Source organism: Rhinatrema bivittatum, chromosome 9, assembly GCF_901001135.1.
Source record: "Rhinatrema bivittatum chromosome 9, aRhiBiv1.1, whole genome shotgun sequence".
Classification (NCBI taxonomy): domain Eukaryota; kingdom Metazoa; phylum Chordata; class Amphibia; order Gymnophiona; family Rhinatrematidae; genus Rhinatrema; species Rhinatrema bivittatum.
Window position 1 is genome coordinate 254,568,324 of NC_042623.1, and position 20,910 is coordinate 254,589,233.

Sequence of the window (20,910 nt, forward strand, 5' to 3'; positions counted from 1 at the left end):
TCTCCTTGTTCCTGTTTCGTCTATGTGTTGGACTGACTCCTTGGATTTTACCATCGTTACGCCTGACTACTCTTCAGCTTCTCTCCAGCCCCGGACCTCCGCTACACCTGACTACTCGTCAGCTTCTCTCCAGCCCTGGACCTCCGCTATGCCCGACTACTCTTCAGCTTCTCTCCAGCCCTGGACCTCCGCTATGCTTGACCACGCCTGCCTTCTCTGTGCTCTGACCATTACCTTGATCGACTACGCCTGCCTTCTCTGTGCTCTGACCATTACCCTGATTGACCACGTCTGCCTTCTCCGTGCCCTGACCATTGCTTTGAATGACTATGTTACAGACCTTCCTGTGTCCAGAGTTCTACGTTGCTTGCCAGCTCTGATTCTAGCCTGTCAGTGATACCTCCTCTCGCCTACCCTCTGGACAGGGACTTACAAGGTTTAGGCCTTCCTTTGCTTGAGCACCTCCAGTTACTCATTGTTCCTTTGGCACCTGAGTTCCAGTACCAAATCCAGTCCAGGGTAGGACTACACCATCTACCGGCTGCTGTCTCTGGGCTGAATCACTTCTCATCTCTAGCTAACCTCGAGGCCCACCTAAGTCCTGCTGGCCCTGGCACCCAAAGGCTCAACCTGAGGGGAACGAGGGCTGGTATAGGTGAAGCTCCAGCAACCTCTAGCTTCAGCCCACTCCACCTGCTGACGGTGGGGACCCATAGGTCCGTGCCTACGGGTTGTGTCAACTCCACCACAGCTCAAGGGTCCACCTCCGATGCAACACAAACATTTTTGAAACCCAGTTAAACTCTGGAATTCATTGCTAGAGGATGTGTAACTAATCGCTGAGTGAAAAAGAGTTTTCTTCGATTTGTTTAAATGAGCTACTTGCTAACTTCATGGAGTGCCCATGGTCCTTCTATTATCTGAGAGAGTATGTGGGCATTTTTGCACAAGCTATGCTTTTAAAATCGACCTCTATACAAGGAGCTTCCCTTGGGTGTTTCTCTTTGTTGTGTGCTGATAGGAGGAGTAGGGCTAGTGCAAGGAGATTAGGTGCCCTAGGCACCTTCTACCTTGCGACAGCTTGCTGGTCGCGCCCCCCCCCCCCCCCCCCAGTCGCACTGACATCCCCCCTAGTCATGGCCCAAACTTCTACTTCTAGGTTTTCTGGGCTGTGAGCAGCCAAATCTCCACTCCTCTTTGCTGCTGCCGATCATGGCCCCACATGTCTCGCATCCCTAATGGTCGGCGCCCTAGTTTGCCTAGTGCTTCTGCCAGCCCTGAGGAGAAAAGTACACATCTTAAACATGTCAGCTTCAGAAAGAGATTAAGAGAAAATTTAGAAGAGAGTTATCAAGCTTGCTTAGGTTTACTGATTTTGCGGTAGTGATTTTTTTCAATTTAGCTGTGACTTTGTTGTGACATATCAGTGCCAGCACTCGGCAGCATTCAGTAAGCTACCTATCTGTCAGGCCGATACCCCTTATTCAGTAAGGGATAATAGCGCGTCGAAAACGCGCGTCCAACCCCCCCGAGACTAATAGCACCTGCAACATGCAAATGCATGTTGATGGCCCTATTAGTCATTCCCGCGCGATACAGTAAGTAAAATGTGCAGCCAAGCCACACATTTTACTTTAAGAAATTAGTGCCTGCCCAAAGGTAGGCGTTAATTTCTGCCGGCGCCGGGGAAGTGCACAGAAAAGATGCACCCTCCGACTTAATATCATGGCGATATTAAGTCGGAGGTCCCAAAAGTTAAAAAAAAGTTAAAAAGAAAAAAAAAAAGAAAAATTTAAAATGGTCCCGCGGCTCGTGGGTTGAAAACCGGACGCTCAATTTTTCCGGCGTCCGGTTTCTGAACCCGGGGCTGTCAGCGAGCTTGAGAACTGACACTGGCAAAATTGAGCTTCGGCTGTCAAACTCGCTGACAGCCGCCACCCCTGTCCAAAAAGAGGCGCTAGGGACGCGGGCCCTAATTTAAATAAATTAACTTATTGAATCGCGCGCACAGGAGAATGGCCTTTTACTTCAGCAGCCCCCAAGGATGCAGAGAAGAGATCAAGAAAGACATTGGTGGCCTCTGTTGTTGAAGAGCTATCAGAATCATCAGCAGACTATCAGCTACTACCTCTCCCACCTTTTTGAGCCACCACAAGATGTGCTTTTGGGACATAGGCCATAGCTTCAGCAATTACCAGCAGAGGCCTCTGTCAGCACCTACCAGAGGAGAGCCCTGAAGAAATTTTAGACTGGTTCCATGTAGTCCATCAAGGTCATGGCAAAAGACCCTTTGCATACTGAGCACATGAGGCTGAGGTCTGGCCAGACCTTATCAAGCATTTCCTTTGCTACCCAAAAACCAGTGTGCCTAGTTAGTGGGTTTTCTAAATGGTGGGAAACATTGTGAGCCTATGCTTTTCATGGCTGGAATCAGTTGGTGGAATAGTTGGTCTTCCTTAAGACAAACCTCCCTTGTCTGGGTTTCCACAAATTCCCATGCAAGTGGTAAGAGGACTGAGTGCATAGCACCATTTCACATTTTTTGGATTTCCCTCCCTCCCTCCATACTAACCACCAATGCCCAGATATTTGGGGGTTCACCCCCACTGAACACCAATTCCCAAACTTTTGGCCCTCACTGCCTTAGAGTATTGATTCCACAGCAGGTACTGCTGTCCTCTTCCTCTCTCAGTGCCTTGGGCTGTTCATGCCACAAATGCTGCTGCCCTGCCCACCTCTGAGCCTTGGTGTACTCATCCTGCTGCTGCTCCTCTGTCCCTTTCTCTTGGTGTCTTGATGTCACGGCCCACTGAACACCAATGTCCCAACTTTCAGTGGTTCCTCTCCATACTCGCACTTTTTGTCCTCGCTGCCCTGGAGTGTTAATGATGCCTTCCTGCCCCAATCTCTGTGCCCTGGGGTCCTAATGTCTCTGTTGCTGCCTGCCTGAAATTTCAGAAATATAGGATGGGCAATCACAATGTTATGGGCAAAAGTAGCATTTCTTCCTTCAGTGGCTTTAACGTTAATGATACAAACAACTCAAACAATATACATGGGAAAATGAAACACTATGAACAACATAAAATGTGAAACAAAATGACATAATGACAAGAAAAGACTTTTTTTTTTCTGTGCATATCCCTCAGCACATCCCTCTCCTCTAAGCTGAAGAGTCCTAACCATTTTAGCCTTTCTTCATAGAGAAGCTGTTCTACCCCTTTATCATTTTAGTTTCCCTTCTTTGTACTTCTTCCATACTGCTCTATCTTTTTGGAGATGCGACGACTAGAACTGCACACAGGTGTGTTATACCATGGATCCATATTAAGGCATGAGGATATTTCCTGTTTTATTCTTTCTGAATCATGCCTAACATGCTCCTTTGCTTTTTGGAAGCACCACTGCACACGCAGGAAATGGACTCCAGGGGCCATTTCCTGAGTGGTAACTGCTAGTGTGAAACCCCAATCCCTCTACCTTGGTTGCCTGCACAAAAATAGCAAATACAAACTACATTGACGGCTATTAGCGTGCATTCTTTGGCTGCTGAGGTTTCAAGGGAAACTCTATATATTTGCTGCAATGTAGGTGGGCATGAAAGTGCCCATGGTACATTGCAAACAACTTGAGCTATTCAACATTGCCCCCTGTATAAGTACTGTTCCTCTGGCCTTATTCACGTGCATTGATTCCCCCCACAGAGTCCTGATTCTGAAAGACGTGGTCATTACAGTGCTGTCGTCTATACCGTCAGATGCTGTAACGATCAGCCGCTATAGGAATAGTATAGTCCAGACACAGACCATCCTTAACTATTGCTTACCATTGCCTTTAAGGAGCAATGCTGGGACCTATTCTGGCTAAACAAATGGTTTGTAAACTAATACTCTTAGAAGATGCTTTTTTTTTTTTTAAAGATTAAGATGGATCGATTTAAGAATTCTAATAAATGTTTTTAAAATGCAGATTAATCAGTAAACCAAACTGAGTAATGTAATCAAAAACATGGCTGTTTTGTTAACAAGAGAGGATCTATGTCTGCTATTGGCGTTTGCTGCATAGGTAATGCTCTGAAATTGGCCTAGCTTTTCGTAGACTTTGATTATTCATAAATCTTTTCAGTAAGGTAGGTTACATCATTAACCTTTAATCTTTTAGAAGCAAACTTTGTAGGCTAAAATCTATTTGCTTTAGCAAGCTTGTTCAATGATTAATATATGAATTTTTGAATTTCCTTTTGTGAGTTCCTTAGCTCAAGAAAAACACAGCTGTGTATGAGACAAATTATGTTTATTTTCTCATTAGGAAGGGAACAAGAAGATAGTATCATTGGCAGGATAATAATAAAGAATTACCAAAGAACGCCCTTCATCTGTTTGCAGTGCCACTTTACGAAGGCTTTCCAAACAGTCTTTTGAGATGTATTAGTAAGAACAGATATCTTAAAAGTCAAAAGAAGACAAAGGTAATGCATTTATAGAAGTAGCATTCCAGATAGCATATTCCCAAGTGTTTAGATTAGTTAGTTATTAGTGATGTAGACATATAACTTTGTTTGGCTTCATAAATTTATGAACTTGTATTTTTACGGTGATTCATTGTAAGCCACATCAAAGAGTTTTAGACCTTCTACTTAAAATACTTATGATATTTCATACTCATCCTGGTCAGTAATTATCTGCTGTGTGTAAAATTAGTAGTATTATTGGTGCACAGCCTAGAATTCTTATGCAGGACATTGAGCAGAGGCATTATTAGCATACTGTCGTTAGGCTGTTTGATCAAGATTCAGCCAGTGTGCTTTAATTCGCTCTCAGGCCAATGTAATACCGAGCGCTGGCTCAGCACCGATGCAAAACGGGGTTTAGCACGTCCAATGGAGCGCGTAGCTGATAGCACTCATCACATGTAAATTCAAGTTGATGAGGCTATTAGCTATTTCCTCCCAATGCAAAAAAATATGTGCGCCCGATGTGCATATTTTTACTCTCCAAAATTAATGCCTGCCCCGGTGCAGGCGTTTTTTGGAGGAGCCTAAAAAGTGTAGAGAAAAGCAGAAAATACTGCTTTTCTGTACTTCCTCCGACTTAATATCATGGCGATATTAAGTCGGAGGAAGTGAAAAAGTAGAACTGTCCAAAAATAAAAGTGTGCCAGCAGTCAGGTTAGGAAAAGGGAAGCTCAATTAATGAGCGTCCATTTTCCGAACCCGCAGCTGTGCACAGGTTAGGAAAAAGGATGCTTGTAAAATTGAGCGTCCGTTTTCCTAACCTGCTGACAGCCACCTCTCCTGGGTGCCTGGTGCCGAGGAGGCGCTAGAAGTGCATCATTTCCCCTATCACCTCCTTTTTACCCTGGCAGCCCATTTGCATGTTGCATCGGGCACCCCAGAGAGGCTGATTTGTGTACATTAGGAGAGCGGGCGCTCAGTCGTGAGAGCCTGTTTTCCATACACCGATATTGCATCAGGCTGACTATGTCCTCTTGGGTGTATCAGTGTCCAACTGCATTGCACTGACCTTTTGAAAGTGGCCTTACCCCTTACAGGCGATGGTGTTAGGTTTGCAATTATTTGCACACCGCTGCTGTGACTTTGGAGGCCCGCATTTAAAAGAGCATGCAAGATTGGTTTACAATGAAAAGGGCATCTCACTCAACTATCGAGTAACGATATCTTTTGAAGATGTTCAGGAATTTTGTGCCAGATGTCTTAGTAGCATTAATCTCTCTGGGGGTTGGCATTTGGTGCCCGCTGATTTTCCTTGGCCTTTGTTCTCCTCCCTTGCCATCTTGTGCGTTATTCAGGTCTCCGTAGAGTGTTGAGCTGTAGAACTTTGGCTGTGATGAGTGAGGGGGGAGGTTACATAAACAGTATGGGTGCCCTCTTTAAAACAGAGGGCACCCATACATGTGCAGAATGAGCGTGCGAGCGGTCATATATTGACATTTGAAATCATGCATGCAGTTACACATGTATGATCTAAAATGCGCCTACCATGCGTATGTGTACTCCTAATTTTAAGCCATTACTTGAGTAAATATACTTCGCATATCTTCCTTAGGACTTTGTCGGCTCTAATGCACGCAGGTAAACAGATTTTAAAATGTGCTCGCGCGAAGGACATTCTCAGTTTTACCAACTAGTCCACCAGTTTCCCCAGTCAATCTTGAGGTCATCCAGACCTCTCTGGTTCTTCACCCTGCACGCCCCACATTTGACCCAGACCCCTCACCCTCGCACGTCTGGCCTAAAATGTGATTTCTGCAGACTTAACCCTCATCAGGAGCAGCAGTAAATATATGCAGTTAACAAGCTGCCGCGCGCTGCAGCTTCTGGTTTTAAAATACCGATTTATGCCCGTAATTGTTGACCTTGCCCTGGAATGGCCTTGCCCCACTCCTTTTTTTTTAGTTTGCACACGCGTATAATTAGCAGCTTTTAAAATCTGCACACACGTATGTATATGGGCCTTTTAGCACAAGCATTGCTTTTAAAATTTGGCCCTACATGTATAGCAGGGCAGTCCTCAAATATCCCTTCTAGATTATTTATGGAATTTATATTCTGCCTATCAGACACTTCAGAGCAGATTACATTTAAGTACTGTAAGTATTTCCCTTGCCCCAAAGAGTTCACAATCTGTTTGTACCTGAGGCAGTGGAGGATGAAGTGACTTATCCAAGGTCACAAGGAGTGGCAATAGTATCTGAACCCTGGCTTCCCCGGTTCTTAGCTCACTGCTCTTACCACTAGGATATAAGAATATAAGAACGTAAGACTTGCCATACTGGGTCAGAACAAAGGTCCATGAAGCCCAGTATCCTGTTTCCAACAGTGGCCAAGCCAGGTCACAAGTACCTGGCAAGATCCCAAGGGGGTAGATACAGTCCATGCTGATTATCCCAGGGATAAGCAGTGGATTTCACCAAGTCCACCTTAATAATTGTTTATGGACTTTTCCTTCAGGAACTTGTCCAAACCTTTTATAAATGCAACTACACTGTGGGGGTAATTTTCAAAAGGAGTTACATGCGTAAATGTAGCTACTATTGTAGCAATTTTCAAAAGCCATTTACTCAAGTAAAGTGCACTTATGTGAGTAAATCCTATAGACAAGTCAATGGCATATTTTGTAGCAATTTTCAAAAACCCACTTACTCAAGTAAAGTGAATTTACTTCAGTAAACCTGGTTTTTACTCGAGTAAATGCTTTTTAAAATCAGGCTCTAATAGCTTTTACCACATCCTCTGGCAATGAATTCCAGAGCATAATTATGTGTTGAGTAAAAATATATTTTCTCTTATTAGTTTTAAATGTATCACCTAGAATCTTCAGTTTGTTTCCCCTAGTCTTTGTATTCTTTGAAAGAGTAAACAGGCAATTAACGTTTACTTATTCCACTCCACTCATTATTTTATAGACCTCTATCAAATCTCCTCTCAGCCGCCTCTTCTCCAAGCTGAAGAGTCCTAACCTCGTTAGCCTTTCCTACCCCTCCACTTGTTGCAAAGTATGTGGATACTTTCCCTGTGCAGATCTGCAGCTACATTCCCAAACTACCCAAACTATCTGGGTAGTTTGTGTTTGAAAGTGAACATGAAGTATGTACACTGAAAGCGCCTGCAGACTGTGAATGGCAGAGGGAGGAGTAGAACAGCACCATTTACTTTGGGAAATCATGCACATGCACTGCTTTTTTGCTGCCTACCCCTCTCCCAGGAAGGCCTGTTTTGAACTCAGTTGAAAGCATGGCCGCTTTGGAAGCCTGCGTTTGCTTTTAGGTAAGAAGAGGAGGGTATTTTTCAGGATAGGCTTTCAGAATTGCCCTGACAAGGCTTTTACTTTTGCAGAAGGCCTTGGCGATTCTGTTATTGTGTTAGGCTGATTAATTTGAATGTTGGTGGCTCTTGACTTGTGCACTCTTGTGGGCCACAATCTTTGGCAGATACATTTCAACAGCTGAGCTTAATAATATTAGTATTTATTCAATTATTGCATTGTCTTGATTGAACGTGGTTTAAACTGCCATCTACTGGTTTCTGTTTTGTAGTTAATTCTGTTTATAACAGTGCTTCTTTGCTTCTAACACCAAATGTCTCCTCTCTTGGATTTTGGAAGAATATCGGGAAGCTGGCCACATTATCTGCCAGATGCAAATTAAACTATTTGTGCCATGTTAAATCTACACACATGATACGCAGTTCTTGTTCAAAAAATTGGTAATCTGCCATTTTTCTGATGCTAGCAACATACGGTCTAGTGAGAAGCAATGTTTGGGGATTCAGCATTCTTGTGTTCTCATTTGGTATGGATTGAAACTCTAGGACAGTTATTAAAGATCTGTGCAACATTTAACAGAGGTGCAGGTCAGTGCAGTTTTCTTTCTAATCAGGAAACAAGTCCGTGCCCTTAAAGTTTATGTCCTAACACATACCTGACCATTTCATTTATTTATTTATTTTATTTAAACATTTTTATATACCGGCATTAGTTGTGGACATCATGCCGGTTTACATCAAAACTGGTAAAGTATGGAAGTTACATTTTAACAGGGAATTAGAAACTGGGAGGAGGGTAAATAATTAAATAGGATAGACGAGAAATAACAGTAACATTAACATTAACATGGTTCCCCGGTGTGAACGAGGATTGATTCCCAATGCAGTTTATTTATTTCTAGCTTTTATCCTTCAGCTGGTTTCATTATGCTTCACTATAATTGTCAATTTTAAAATAAATGGAATTTTTAAAATAAATTTCATGACAGGGGTATTAAAAGGGAACCTGTCCAAAAAAGGCATCTCGAATGATGTGCTAAGCACCTTCCTCAGGAGTGGAACAGCTTTATCTGTGATTTCCTCAACACTGGTATGCTGTGCTGCCTTACCTTTTGCTTCCTCTCCTTCCTCACCACTGTCTCCTGAAATAGACATTTTTGAAATCACCAACCTTTGTTTATTAAAACCACACTGACAAATGTAAAAAAAAAACAAAACAAAAAGATTGTGGATCTTAATAGTTCTTACTATATGTGTATTTTATACACACACACTCACACACACACACACACACACACCTGACTACTATCGACATTGGGCAGTATTCAGTTTCACTGGCAAGGAGGCTTTCATCCTCTTCTTCACAAGATCCTCTCATCTCTTTGCCCCTCATTCAGCTGTATTGTACTAAATGGTAGGGATGTGCATGGGAAAAAAAATGTAAATTTTGTTTCTTTTTTTTTTTCTTCAAAAGGTATTGGTTTGTTTAATATTTTTTTTTCATTTTGTTACATTTGCTAAACTGAATTAAATTTAAAAATAAATAAATAAATACAACGGTCCCTGCTAGCAGACATGAAATTCCCCCGTCTACCTTCCTGTCAGGACAAGACTCCAACCAGTGTCTGCTCTGAAGTTCAGGACCACATTCTTAGCCTCTAGACTAGCACCTGAAGAGAGCAGATGTGGCAAGAGAGACGTCTGACTCAGAGAGCCCTGGAGACCACACCCCTGGGCAACAAATATTGGCAGGGGCTCAGCTGAAAGGAGTTGTTGAGAAGCAGGAAGCAGTTTGCAGCAACCTGGAGGCTGACCTGCCTTTTGCTACAGAACCTACTACTTTTGGAAGTGCAACTTACTCGTAAGTCAAGCTTCTTTTCCAAGCCTAATTAATTGTGAATGTACTACTGACTCCAGCTTTTGGCCTGTAAGTCCAGCTTTTGGTTCAAGCCTGCTTCATTGTGAATCTGTCTCTTCCAATTTCTGGCCTGCAAAGCAAGCTTCAGAGTTAAGCCTGTTTTGTGTTCCTGATTCTAATTCTTGACTAGCACTGAAGCTTGCTACTCAAGCCTGTTACTGTTCCTGTGTGCAACCTGCCAGACTCCTGTCCAGGCCCAGGCCTACTCCATCCCTGGGAGTATCCAGAGGGCAGGAACCTGACAGTTTTGTTGCAAATCTTATTCCACTCCCAGAGCTCTCTAGCTACGCAGAATGGAAGGACCCACCACCCCCGTGCAGGTAATTGAATCTCTACAGGGTCAAGTTACATCACTGCCTGTGGAAATTCAGACCTTGCACCAGCGAGTAGCAGAGCTGCAAGCAGAGATCACCATCCGACAGCTCCCTCCATTTCAACAACCTTTAGTCTAGCCACAGCTGGTATGTTTTTAAGCTCCCTGTCCGTACTGGAGCATGTTGATGACAAAACAGAACATTTCCTAGGATTTATTAATCAGTGCTGTTTGCATTTCCTGATGTATCCTCAAGAGTTCCCTAATGACAGTATTAAGGTAGGATGGATGATTCACCTACTTACTAGATAAGCTTTGAACTGGGCCTCTCCTTTGCTGGAGCAGGATAGCCCCTTATTGAGGAACTCGGAAGCTTTTCACCAGTCTTTAGCCCAAACCTTTGATGACTCCTACTATGCCCACATCGCTGAGTTGGTACTCTAGTGCTTGCAGCAAGGCTTCGGATCTGTGATCAACTTATGTGTCTTGTTTTCTCCAATTAGTTGCAGATAGCTCATGGAATGAACTTGCCCAGTAGGGATTGGGATGAACATTAAAGATGAATTAGGCCGACTGGATCCTCCCAGAGAATTAGAGATTTTCTTAAATCTTTTTGTTAAAATTGACATTAGTTTGAATGCACGACAGAGAGAACAAAGGAAGCAGTGAAGCTATCTGAATCCAAGACTTCTGGTGCAAGCACTCACCGAAACGTCAACTATGAATCTATGCAGGCTGCTATGGCTTGACTTTGACTGGCCCTAAGGAAAAGGAACATCTGTGACACCTGAACTTCTCTATACTGTGGAGAATTGGGGCACTATGCCCTAATCTGTCTCCAGAAGCAACACACAGAGAGTGACCAAGCTCTTTGTCCTAGAGCAAGTGATGCCTAGGTGACTCAAGCTGCAAAGGTTCATGTTTAGTTTATTTATTTCTTGATTAATCACCAATCTTACACATGTAAACCAACACAATGTGCAAATTAAAATTAAGTAACAAAAATTCTAAAACAAAATAAGTACAACTGAAATAAAAAAAACAAAAAAAAAAACAAAAAATAGACACATGTTCTGCCTTGCTTCTGTTGACAGCCTCAGAGACATCCCGGAGTATGCTGCATCTTTTGGTGATGAATCTACATTTTCACTTCCCCACAGCTAAAGAAAGCCTGACTTGGCATGCCCTTGTGGATTCGGGTGCAAGTGCAAACTTTATGGGCATTACCATGGCAGACACTCGCCAACTGTTCCATAGTACTAAGTCAGTCCCAGGTCTTGTAGAAACCATTGATGGTACATTGCTTAAGTACAGCCCAGTGACCAAGAAACGAAGATGTATATTGGATCCCAATGAGAACTTATCACATCTGGACATCTATTCCCCTCATTTGCCAATTATTCTGGGAACATCTTGGTTAAGAAAGTATAATCCTCAAACAGACTGGTCCACTGGGGAAATAATATTCCCCTCAGTATTCTGTGTCATGCAATGTTTCCTAAACCCTAAAAATAGACTGAGAGAAGGCATTAGCCTTACAACCAAAAAGTGTCTAGAGCTTTAGCACCTGATACTGCAAAAAAAAAAAAAAAAAAAGAGAGAAACTGGGTCATGTTTGAGAGAAAAAATGATGATTATATGTACCCCTCACCCCCAACAGAAACATGACTGTTTTATTAACTTGTTGTTCAATGCCAGAGTTCCCTGAGCAAAAACAGTGGGCCTACTCCAATCGGCTGAAATTCCTACCCAACCAAGAGAGGCAATAAGCCTCAACTATATCACCAACCTGCCACCATCAGAATACACAGTGAATGCTATTTTGGAATCCAAAAAAATTCTGAACAAGCTCATGTACCTGCTGGATATGCGTTTCTTTTTCACGCATATCCAGCATAGCTCTCTGCTTCTACGGCAGGGGAGAAAGACCGATACTTCACGCATATCCAACATAGCTCTCTGCTTCAACGGCAGGGGAGAAAGACAGATACCTCACTTTCACGTATATCCAGCATAGCTCTCTGCTTCAACGGCAGGGGGAATGAAGAAAAGTGGATCTATATACAGACAACAACCAACAAGGACTGAATTACATAGTCTGGGTAAACAAATAAGCATGGGTGTAGCTTCGCTTGCTTATTGTGGCGGTTACTACCCCTAACTAATTAAGCTAGATATTCACTTAGATGCAGTTCCAACACTGCTCTCTACATTAATGGTGGGGGTGGAAGGGAAATAGAACCAAAAGGTTACTAAGAGCCAAGACTAACAGAAGTATGAGAAAAAATAAATAAATAAAGTGCAAAGCTTACTGGGCAGACTGGATGGGCCATTTGGTCTTCTTCTGCCGTCATTTCTATGTTTCTATGTAATGGCCAAGAGGAACACTACTGGAAACCAGCAGAAAACATTAACACTCCACCAAAGTAATATGAGTTCCACAGGAAATATCCTTCTAAGCCAGGCCTCAGGCATCCAGAAGCCACCCTTAGGAAGGAACAAGACCGTGATGGGGGCCTGAACCAGTTTTGGCTCAGTAGTTCAGGGCCAGAGTCAAACTAGACCAACCAAGCACCTGAGTATCCAGAGGGTGGGAACCTGACATTTCCCCCTCCAGCTCCCTTCCCCCTACTCCCCCCTTCCACCCTTGGACCAAGCTTTCTCTTTCTGTGTGGTTTTCCAGTGTGGAAATGGGCAGGAGTAATTCCAAGTTGCTCCTTCCCTGCTGGCTCCTGGTTGAAAAATGGCACCATATTGCCACACAACAAAATGGCACCGGCCTATGAGTCAGCCCCACCGTTTTCCAACCAGGAGCCAATGAAGCAGAAATAACTGGGTTGGTTTTTGGCCCTTTCTACATTGAAAACCCCTGCAGAAATGGTAAGCATGGTCTGAGGGTGAACTGGAGAGGGAGGCAGGGAGTTGGAATTTGTCTGCTAGGGTTTTTTTTCCATTGATTTTTTTCAAATGAAAGTCAAGAAAAAAGAAAGAATTTTGAGGGGTGTCTGTTTCATTTTTAAACAACTTTCATCATATGTTTTCATTTTGCTTAAAAACAAATGTACACCCCTACTGAACAGTTGGAGCATGGGACAGCTATGCCGTACTGCCCCTCTGTATTTTAATTTCCAGAATTTTCCCAGATCCCCCATCTTTTATGATTTGAGCACATGCCTCCATATGATTTACAAATCATATTAATATTTTTACAGCCAACCATAACTATGGTATAGGCCTTGGGGCCTTATCTTCAATTAAACTATTCTGTTATAGCCTATAATTGACACCCAGGTGTCACCTATCTAATGGCATCTAGGTGCCCCCATTCCATAATTCTTCTCTTTTGCTTATGGGCTACCTTCTCCCTTCGGGTGTAACATTAGCTTGTGCATCCCCCTTTTGTCCACTTTCTTTGATAACTTTTAGACTCCTAGGCTAACTTATCCTACAGGATGGGATGGCAGGGGAATTTCCTTGCCCCCAGCCCTCTGCTTCCTAGCGCCTCTTGCTTCTGGTGTGATATTGTTATGGTCTGGCAGGCTGAGATCAGGGATCACCCTTGGAGAAGCGACACGGGACTGCAGGGCAGGATTGGAGATGGTCTTCTGACTAACCTGCCCCCTCCCTCTTGGGTTGAGCCCACAGGTTCTAGGGGTCAGCAGGACTTCCTTCTGGAGAACATCATGTGGCAAAACAAGAAGTGGAGAGACAAGCTGGCAGACAGGAGTTGGATATAAACCGGGGTGGAATCAGAGACCAAGCTAGGGCTGGAGACACTCAGGGACTGGATACTAGGCTGGAGGTCGAGGCAAGGCAGGCTGGGCTGGTGGCAAGGCACAAGAGACTGGAACAGAGGCTCAAACAAGGCATAGGCTGGGGCTGCAGGCATGGACTGTGCAGGACAAGGCAAGACCTGGGCTGGAGACGGAGTGTAGAGGACAAGACAAGGACTGGACAAGGTCACAACTAGAAATAAATAGAACAAGCAACAAAAAAACAGGAAGGCCCACACAGGGTAAAAGGCTGGTTAGGTGAACCTAGGAGGCCCAAAGACTGCAATACAGGACAGAAGGGCCAGAAGGCCATAGAGGTCTAGAAGACAACAGAACAAGGCAGGAAGGCCTGGAAGGCCAGTGAGCAAGGCAAGAAGACCTGGAAGGCTACAAGTCAACGTAGGGAGGCCTGGAAGGCCAGAGAGCAAGGAAGAAAAGCCACAAGGCAAGGTAGGAGGCCAAGGTAGAACACAAGGCAAGTCAGGAAAACAAGGCAAGGATGACCAGGTCAAGGAGGTGACTCGATAAAGAGGCAAGGGGAGAATGGGCATGCTGGGTTAAGTAGGACAGCAGCTGCCATGTCATGTGCTCAGCGAGGAGGTATCTAGATCAGCCGTGAACAAGGCTTGCTGATGTCCTCTGCTGGTAGGGAGGCTCCATAGCAGATGGAATTGTGACAGATATGCCTCTTTGCCTTCCTTCTCCTACTTTTGTATCCTTCTCTTATATCCTTACTCCTGTCTCTGTATCCTCCCAAAGGTGGGCTGCTATGGTTCCCAGTTTCCACCTCTTTTTCATATGTGTCACCACTACCCTCCTATTCTTAGCTACTCCCATTCTGGATTATGATCTTGGCCCCTTTGTATATCTAGGCTGACTTAAACTGGGCCACACTGGGTCTTTTGATGGCAAGTTCATTAATTTTCTTCTGTTTCTAGTCATTTGCTCATCTTGTTTCCAGTTTTGATTATGTCTCAGTGCCTTGCTGAAAACATTTTAGAATAGGTGTGCTGTGCAGTGCACAAGTCGAGCACAAACACCACCTTTGTCTGTTTGTATTTCTTGCAGTGTTTTCCTTGTATAATCTTTACCTACCATGTTTAGTAGAAAAGTCACTGTATTAGTTTAAAAGTCAGTATTATTAAAGCCATGTATGGGGAGGGATGGGGGGGTAAGTTGGCTAAAAATGTGATATATAACCTTTACGTCACAGTAGCACCCAAGTGGCTATCGGGTTCCATTAGATACATGAACTTTCACTGCATGCTATGTGGCATAAACTACTTGCAGAAAGTAGACCAGGCGTGTTTATAGTTTCACAGACAAATCCAGGAAATCTGTGATGACATCCCCTGCAGGTTAGTAATTTGACCTAGTGTTTAGAATAGTTTGAGCTGATTTTTAAAATACTCTCATGAAACCAGATAAGGCTTAGCGTACTTGAAGCAGTTTGCTGATAGAACCCAAGAAATATGTGAAATGAACATGGGAAGCCACGCCAAATGCCACCTTCAAATGGAACTTACGATATATATAGGGTCAAATGGATGAGCTTCGGCCTAGCTCAAGAGTCTGGCATGTGCTGCTCTGTAAGATAATGCAGCTTTTGTATGTTCCTTATCTCCCTTTGTTTACTCAAGACCAGATGGACACAAAATGGGAAGAAGGTTTGAGTTCATCAGGCCCTAAGATTTAAATGTGTTGTAGTTCAGTTTCCTTAATTTTTCAGGTCATGCCCCGGGTAAGAAGCACAGAAGCAAAATGGAAGCAGAGCCTGATTACATAGGTAAAATAAACATTTACAGAAATATTTTTACATTTTCATTATGTTTTAGCATTTTTCAGGCAGGACTGAAAGCTCCATGCCCTATAGCAGTGATTTAATCTGGCTGTCTGGAGGGGGGGCATGATAACTCCATTATTTATTGCAGGCTCCGTTTCATTACCTGAAAGGATCTTTCTGAGTTGGTGCACCTTGCTTGCTCTTTCTCTGGCTGCATTCAACACCTGCTTAAAGTCCCCATCATGAGATTGCTTTTAAAAACCAAAAAACCCAGATTTTTCCTGATCTTAGCCTTCTCATGTTAAATGATGTATGGTAAGAGTTAAAGGGATTTATGGATAGGCGGGCTAAAGATATTTTAAATAAATAAAATAAAATAAATAATTATGTACCAGCTCACATAAGAAAGGTGACAAATATGTTCATACATTACATCAGTGTTTAAGGTGAACTTTGAAAATTAACTCATCAAAACTACAATTACACCAGCTCATTAGCAGAAATTCTTCTGAAAAATTACTACGAATATTTTAGAAAATCAAGACTTATGCACATAAATCCAACTCCTGCTCCCCACCCCAACTCTGCCCTTGGAAATATCTCCACTCAGTCTAGGTGAGCTTCTAGGCATAGTAAAAAAAAAAAATAATAATAATAATAATACTTTGGTGCCCATACATTGTAAAGCAATCATTTAATATCCCATATAGGGAATGTTTGGTGCAATTCAAAAATAATTTCAATAAATATTTATTTTCAAAAACTCTTACATAAAGTAGTATAGCAATAAATTCAGAAAGATCATTTTCAAGTCAATATCTATTGGGTACGTTAAACAAACCTAGCAGGAAAACATTAATAAATATAACCACTACACACACTCCTCATACATACACATACATACGCAATACATTTTCAAAATGGCGTCACTGTGAAGTGAGCATGTTGGAGCTTTTCCGTTAATCTAGTGAGTGCACTACAGGGAACCTCAGCCAAACTCGTTGATGCCCCTGAAGAAAGTGAAACATGTTTGGCTAAAGTTTCGAAATTGACGGCGGGTGATCTGTACCCATTTGAAAATAAAACAGTTTGGTCACTGACTGTTTCTATTTGAATACATCTCTCCAGCATGATTAAAATTCAAAAAAACTTTTCAGCTAGGAAAATTTTGAAATCTCAGTTACAGTCATCTATGAGACTTGCTTACTCTAAGGAACTGCATTAAGGGGGTAATTTTCAAAAGGAGTTACATGCGTAAATGTAGCTACTATTGTAGCAATTTTCAAAAGCCATTTACTCAAGTAAAGTGCACTTATGTGAGTAAATCCTATAGACAAGTCAATGGCATATATTGTAGCAATTTTCAAAAACCCATACTCAAGTAAAGTGAATTTACTCCAGTAAACCTGGTTTTTACTCGAGTAAATGCTTTTTAAAATCAGGCCCTTAGAATTTAATAGGCCTGTTATTGCGCTCAGGATCTTTCATTTTCTAAGATTTCTGTACAAGATAATGTGGTTAAAATTAAAGGTTTTTTGTATCTAGGATTTGGGCTGGTGGGCTTTTTGAATCAAAGGAAGGGTGGGATCACCTGTGAGGTCATTGCGATGTGAAGTTCGGGTTTAAATGTACCCACATGTCTGGTAGGCAGCTTTATAACAGGCCATTTCCACAGGTAAAGCACTGTTTTACCAACAGAAATGCTTCTCCACATGACTGCTAGAAAATGATTTGTCTTGTTTGTGTGATCTCAACTAGATTGTACACACTAACCATGGAGCAGGGACTATCTCTTTTAGGTATTCAACACTGCACACGTCTAGTGGTTCCATAGAGATTTTAAGTAGTAATAACTTTTGCAAAAATTCAACAATGAGATTCAAATTTGGGATGAAGGTGGAATCATTTTCAAGAAGGTCAAAGCTAAAATGCACTAGAAAATCCATGTATAAGCATGGTTTTCACTTTCTCCCTTGTTTTAAAGTGTTCTCTTGGGAGACCATGCAGCATTTATAGCATTTTAATTCCTGGTTCTCTTAATCATGTTCCACTAAGCAAATGATGGTGAATGCAGTGTACTGATGAAAGGCTAAGGTCAAATTTACTATTGACTCTACCCAATTCATGCATTCAAGTTTTTCACATATCTTTATGGCAATACCATTCATACTTTCTATTTTCCTTTACATGTTCATTGTTCTTGTGCATATGTTAATGTTTTCCTTCGTGTTATCTTAGGTAGCAGAAACAAGGCACTAAGTTGACATCTGCTTAATCTTGGACTGGTCATTTAGGCTTCTTAAGGGTTGACTACAATCCAGGTTTGGAATTCCTCAGCAGTGTATATTCTTGGAAGCTTCTGTGCCTGAGGGAAGTTTAAGCACAAAAGATCAACTAACAGACAGGTTTCATTTCCAACAAAGTGCCTTCTGCTCCCAGCTTCCCTTATCTATCAAAACATGCTCTGCTGCATATAGTGGAAGCACAATCAATGTTGGGACAGCAGCCAATCATGCTCAGAAGTTGGAAAAATACCTGACAGGAGCAGGAACATATGTTTAGGTATATCAGGAGAGCTTTTCTGGAACCAGTCAGCCTTAATCTGCTCATGGGCAATCTGAAGAATGGGAAACAAGATGGGGATGCTTGTTGAAGTTCTTCAGCTTTGGTATGCTAATCATGATTGAACAGAATGCTCTACTAATTGGGCCTGTTACAATAAAATAGGAGGCTTATGATTAAGAACATAAGAAATTGCCATGCTGGGTCAGACCAAGGGTCCATCAAGCCTAGCATCCTGTTTCCAACAGAGGCCAAACCAGGCCACAAGAACCTGGCAATTACCCAAACGCTAAGAAGATCCCATGCTATTGATGCAATTAATAGCAGTGGCTATTCCCTAAGTAAACTTGATTAATAGCAGTTAATGGACTTCTCCTCCAAGAACTTATCCAAACCTTTTTTGAACCCAGCTACACTAACTGCACTAACCACATCCTCTGGTAACAAATTCCAGAGCTTTATTGTGCGTTGAGTAAAAAAGAATTTTCTCCGATTAGTCTTAAATGTGCCCCATGCTAACTTCATGGAGTGCCCCCTAGTCTTTCTACTATCCGAAAGAGTAAATAACTGATTCTCATCTACCCGTTCTAGACCTCTCATGATTTTAAACACCTCTATCAAATCCCCCCTCAGCCATCTCTTCTCCAAGCTGAACAGCCCTAACCTCTTCAGCCTTTCCTCATAGGGGAGCTGTTCCATCCCCTTTATCATTTTGGTCGCCCTTCTCTGTACCTTCTCCATCGCAACTATATCTTTTTTGAGATGCGGCGACCAGGATTAACTAATCTGCCACACCCTCTTATTGTTCATCATCGGATTCATTTTATTCTGCACAGTGCTGTATCCTCAGTAAATTGTTTCTTCTTCTGATATTCCTAATTTTTGTGGGAACCTCCTGGCCATTACATTAACCTTTTACCCTGAATCTTTGCTTTCTAGTCTATCAGGCCATTTTGCATGTCTCTCTGTTTCTTCCTCTTTCTTTTTTTGTTTGCCATTTCTTTTTGTCATTTTCTATCTCCTCAACTTGTGTTCATTCTTTATTTCTTTCCCTAGTATTACTCTTTCCATTCTCTCGCTTTTATTTTTTCCTGGTTCCCATCTCATTCCCTCCTTACTAACCTCCCTCACTTTACTGCTGCAACTCCCTTTCATGCCTTCCGCCACCTTATCTTTCGCTGGGACAAGAGAGTGGCCTTGAAGCAGGAGGCAACGTTGCAAGAGAGCGGTTTCTGTCCTGTACTAAGCTACTGTTGCCAGCCCTCATTGGTCAGAAATGATTTCACTTCCTGTAATGCAACTGCATTAGGGTTCCTTGCAAGGAGACCTTCTAAAGCAGAGTCATTGGAACAAATCCTTCCCCGCTGTGGTGACCCTGTAATTTTTATTTGAATTTCATTTGGTGATTTAGCTCATGGCAAGTTAACATTCAGACACAGTAGGTGTTTTCCTGTCCCCAGAGGACTAGCTTAATTATATATTGCAGGGGTTGACAATTCTGGTCCTTAAGGGCCACTGAGTCTGGTTTTCAGGGTAACCAAAATATGAAAATGAATTTGCTGGTTGGTGGCCCTCAAAGACCAGAGTTGAACTAATTTGGGTATTCTGTATGGTGACCAAAAAAAATAATTTTGCCTAGTGATTAAAAGATTTTCCATCTGGTAAGCAGTATTAATAGAATAGTGTCCTTACATCTGGGTACATGATTAGTCTCTTAATCAACTCATGATTTTGTATAAAATACTAAATAACCATAGAAATTACAATGACTGGCAGACAGTCACTTGATATGGATGCTATATGTACTCTTATTAATATTTTGACTTTCACTATTATTGTGTTTTTCATTTGTGTTCAGACTTTACATGCATACAATGCAACTGAAAGATCACAGCAGCTGAAAGGTCGCTATGCAATGCATAGCGACCTTTCAGCTGAACAAGAAGCCTGGGTTACAGCACAGCTACCACTATGCATTGCATAAAGACCCTGTTCATGGTTCCAGATGTAACGACTCTATGCATTGCATAGTGGTAGCTGTGCTGTAACCCAGGCTTCTTCTTCAGCTGATCAGCTAATCTTTGAAGTTGCGAACAATAATTGCTATACAAAGGAAACATGAGATCTAAGTTTATTTTGTATAGCATAAAAACATGACCAAATATCATTCATATTGGTATACTGATATGACATTTTTGCCTATCAGTGCAAGAGACGCCTTGAATTCCAAAGAATAAGTTCTTTGTTTTTTTGAAATTTGAATCAAGTCACTCATGATGTTTGTTATTCTACAGCAGCAATTATACTTAAGGAATTAATGAAAGCCAAGTGATGCCTTTGAAGAATTTTTAAGTGAACCTTAACCAATGCCTTAGGCTAAAGTCTTAAAGTGGAAAAAAAATATGAAGGTGAACTAGCCACTGCTACTGAGAGTCAATTGACAGAATGTACGGGTCATTAATTTTGTGTCCTTTGTTTTGTCAGTGTGCTTTAGTGAGGCCTGGTAGAGAAAGTAAAACCAGTCAAGCTGAAAATTGTCTGCTGTAGACCTTGTTTCCCCTCCCAGCATGCACTGACCCAAGGGAAGTGGGCTACAGGTCAACGGACTTCCATTTCCCTTCCAAACAGAGCTCACTTGATAACAGATACTGCATAGTATTGGTAACAGAATAGTTAATTCTGGTTTGGTTTGTAGGCAGGCAAATTGAGTTTGTATTGGTAGTAAATGCTCAATGGCTATTATATATTAACAAAGTCATAGAATTGGCACATATTACT

The 20,910-nt window shown here is 42.2% G+C and overlaps 1 protein-coding gene across 7 annotated transcripts in view; it reads left to right on the forward strand.

The window, feature by feature from the left end:
• MECOM (MDS1 and EVI1 complex locus) overlaps positions 1 to 20,910 on the forward strand; it is an 881,649-nt gene that overhangs the window by 545,839 nt on the left and 314,900 nt on the right. Inside the window, exon 1 of one of the 7 annotated variants that reach the window (XM_029616022.1) lies at positions 15,555 to 15,573. The exons of the other annotated variants lie outside the window; for them this stretch is intronic. The gene's annotated coding sequence lies outside the window, so the exon portion shown is untranslated. Of the gene's footprint in view, positions 1 to 15,554; positions 15,574 to 20,910 lie in introns of those variants that run through there. 7 annotated transcript variants of the gene reach the window in all.